This window comes from Leptodactylus fuscus, chromosome 4 (genome assembly GCF_031893055.1).
Source record: "Leptodactylus fuscus isolate aLepFus1 chromosome 4, aLepFus1.hap2, whole genome shotgun sequence".
Taxonomy (NCBI): Eukaryota; Metazoa; Chordata; class Amphibia; order Anura; family Leptodactylidae; genus Leptodactylus; species Leptodactylus fuscus.
The window spans coordinates 148,026,114-148,030,499 of NC_134268.1; positions in this window are offsets into that span (position 1 = coordinate 148,026,114).

Sequence of the window (4,386 nt, forward strand, 5' to 3'; positions counted from 1 at the left end):
TTGTTTCGTGTTTTATGCATATAGATACAAAACAAGGCACTATACCTCTGTTTAGGGTTTTGTTTTTTTTCCTTGCCTTAAAGCTGGGGTTTCAAACACTTTTTCACCAAGGGCTATATCAGCCTTAGGCTCCGTTCCCACGTAGTAACTCACCGCGCATTCAGACACGTATACACATGTCAGAGTGTGAGCACTCAAAACAGATCCCATTCACTTCAATGTGTGCCGGATCACGCGCGCTACACTTTGAAATCAATAGGTTAAAAAGCCTGCCATTGATTTCAATGTGTAGCGCCCGTAAGCCGGCACACATTGAAGTGAATGGGATCTGTTTTGAGCGCTCACACTCTGACAAGTGTATACGTGTCTGAATGTGCGGTGCGTCACTCCGTGGGAACGGAGCCTTATGGTTTTCTTCAAAGGGCTGTGAGTAATTTTGCAACTGTATAAATGTAGCTATTCCAGTTAGGTGTAACTACATTTATAGCTTGTTGAAGGCAACCATAAGGCTGGTGTTAACATATTGTTAATATGCTTTGGTAATAGTATCCCAATTATCTCCCCCCCCAAAGGTAACAGTCCCTCATAGGTGCATCCAGTCGCGGCTAGCCGGTTTTTGGACCGGATTCTGAGGCGGCCTCTGTGTCAAAATCCAGCCCAAGAAACCCCGTGTGAACCCGGTTTTAGGGTCAATTCACACAGAGGAAAATGGTGAGGAATTTGGTGTTTCAGTGCTGAAAAAAAGCCTCCCATTGACTTCAATGGGTTCCTTTTTCTGCTAGCAAAAAAAACCCCATTGAAGTTAATAGGAGGCATATATATATATATATATATATATATATATATATATATATATATATATATATATATATATATATATATATATATATATATATATATACACTGAAATGCCACATCATATTCTTTACCATTTTCCTCCGTGTGAATGGACCCTTAGAGAGACTCTTGTTGCCCCTGTGGCAATTTTACTATTTCTCTTTGGAGATTACAAATGAGACCGGTGATTTATCATCATTGGATGTACCTTTGTAAAGGTACAAAATTTCATAGGTGTTGAAAAAAGATGTTATTTTAGTTGCACCTAGATTTACAGGCACAGCTTTTTGTAGGTAAGCATCTTGCACCATTATATGGAACAGGGGATCTAAAGATATCAAGTGGGAGATTCTATACATTATTATTGTGGCTGGTCATAGATTCCCCCCCCCCCCCCCAAATAAAAAAAAAATTAGAAAAATTATTATTTTTTTTGCTTGACTCGAGTATGAGCCGAGGGGGATTCGAGTATATACGGTACTTAAAGAATTGTACGTTGTTTTCATGCAGACACCACAAAAATGTTATAAGCTAATCGACACATTTTATGTACCATGAAATTACTCAATTAAAAGTACTACTTGTGTAAAGAAGAAGCCCTCATTGACAGATAAAGTTATGAATTTTGGAAGGTGGAGATGGAAAATAAGAAAAAAAAAAAAAGTTGAGCCTTAATGCACAAAGTACCCTTTTTGTTTTTACGCACTAAAACCCCCCAAAAAAACTAGTTACACCAGGTAAAAAAAAACACTAAATGCCTAAGGCTGGGTTCACATCTGTGTCTGGTATCCGTTACCTTGCAAATCATTTTAAAAGAAAAACTGTTTTGTACAAAATAATTCTAAACCGTTACACAGCGGATACCCGAATCAGATCTTTGTGGGGGGGTTTTAAAAAATTTTTTAGAGACCGATTTAAATTAATGGTTGTCCGCTCCAAAAAAAAAAAAAAAAAAAAAAAGAAACAACCTTGCATGCTTGCTGTTCGTCTGGAATCCTTATTGTTAGTACAGAGACAAAGTCCAGCAAGTTCTACTTTTCTCTCTGCACAAAAAAAGCGGAAATCAGACAGAAAACGTGCAAACTGATACAGATTACTTTTAAAACATATTGAAATCAATGGGTTTTTAATCAAGACAGTTTAAAATCAGTTTTTAGAAGATTTCAAATACTGGATTTGTCGAACACAGATGCTAACCGCGCCTAACTTTGTTTGATTGCAGCTGTGCCATTAGTCAGTTTGGCATTTTTGTAATAAAAACCAAATTAGCTCTCATTCTTCAAGTGGCCAATGACATTAGGCACTTTAACGTTAAAAAGAAAAAAAAATTAAAGCTGATAAACGGGAATGGCTGATTTAGCTATTTCATAGTTTGACATAATACAAAGCAATTGGTTTAAAATTAAAAAAGAAAATCAATTATCTAATAAAGCATTAGTTCTATCTGACTCTGAACTGCAGACTGGATTGAGAAGAGAATAAAGTGGTTAGGTGTTGGACAGTCCTGAGAAGGTGTTTCTGCATATGGCTTGTGTATTTTTTAATCAAGGTGTCCCTAGGGCAGGGATCCTCAAACTACAGCCACATGCGGCCCGCCGAGGACATTGATCCGGCCCTCTGCATGTGGCCGTTGTGCCATCGCCCGGAAAGATTTTTTTCTGCTTTTAATTGTATGTGCAAATGCACGTACAAGTGAATGCTGTCTGTGTCGGCAGCGGTGCACGCGACCACGGCATACACTGACTGCAGAATGTGTGTGTGCAGAAAAAGCATATAATACTGTGTGTGGAGGGGGAGGGGAGTACTGAGGAGCATATAATACTGTGTGAGGGGACGTACGTACGTATGAGGAGCATATAATACAGTATGGGGGAGTGTACTGAGGGGCATATAATACTGTGTGTGGGGTATAATGAAAAGCATATAATACAGTGTGGGAAGTTGTACCGAGGAGCATATAATATTTTGTGTGGGGAGGCGTACTGTGGAGCATATAATACTGTGGGGGGGGGGGAGCTACTGTGGAGCATATAATCCTACATTTTTTTTTTTTTTTAAACTATATTCCGGCCTTCCAATGGTCTGAGGGACTGTGAACTGGCCCCCTGTTTGAAAAGTTTGAGGACCCTTGCCCTAGAAGATAGAGGAGATCTGCTGAAGTCTTTTATTTGGCAAGTGTAGTCATAAACTCACTCTTCAAACAGAATCTTTCTGTTTTGGGAAATGGTGTGATGTATTCACCTTTTATGAAATCCAGTTTTAATGCTTTTCAACATCTTTAACAACAACTTTTCAACATCCAGCAAAAATGCAAACATTATTTAATTAACTATTTTTTCCATCAAATTTCTATAAAATTTGCCATTGCAGCTTATGCAAAGTTTTGTTTTTTTTTTGCCTTGTTTGCATTTATTAAAATTGTTTACGAAGCTTTCTCACTAGTGTCTACAGTTTCCCTCAGCTATCTGTAAAGGCTATGCTCAAAAGTTTAATAAAAATCAGTAAAATGTGACCAGCAAAGCATACTTTTTGAAAAAAAAAAATATTTTTATGTATATATGTACATTTCATGTTGGGGCTGGGGCAGTTTTTAAGATTTAAAGGTACACTATTGGTTATGGGTGCTTTTATTGTAAAAACTTTTTTTTCCTAATTTGTTTTTATTTTGGCTTGAAATATATTTTTGCTTTGTATTAGAATTTTATTTAAATTTTTTTTTTATTATTATTATTATTATGCAGCTTGCATGCAAATTTTAAGCAGCTTACAAGGGAATGCTGTTTACTAGCAAATCTTAGGCTCTTTTCACATCTCCACCGGACTTCCATTCTCATTTTAATTCTGTAGATGGTCTCTTATCTCTTTGTCTCGTCTCCCCTTTAATTAAGGGTATTTGATAGCACCTGACTGCTACTTACACTCTTAATTTTTATGGAACCAATAAGGGTAAGTTCATACGGTCCAAAAACCGGGCAGCCGCGGCTGAAAGACAGTGCACTGCACCGCCATCCAGCCGTGTACTCCACTCCGGATTAGGCCCAATGAATGGGCCAAGTCTGGAGGAGGGAGTGTCTTCAGGCCAAATCGAGAGGGAAAGTGGCCTGAAGAATAAGCATCTCGCTGCTTCTTTTTTTCCGGGAGCTGGAAGAAACGGACATCTTTTTGGTCAGGATTTTGAAGCAGATACGGCCTCAAAATCCTGACCAAAAATCTCTCTGTGAACTTACCATAAGGGTATACTTAATTTTTAAAAGACTGTACTTTTCTTAGATAACAAAAGAGTGGAATAAATGTACTTTATTGAGATTTTATGTGATAGACTAACACAAAGTAGCAGATAATTGTAAAGTGGAAGGATAATGATACATGGTTTTCAAAATTTTAATCAAATAAAAGTGTGATGTGCAAAAGTATTCAGCCCCCCTATATCAAAACTAGCACAGCCACTTTTTGCTGCAATTACAGCTGCAGGTCTTTTGGGGTATGTCTCTACCAGCTTTGCACATCTAGAGACAGATTTATGCCCATTCTTTTTTGCAAAATAGCTCA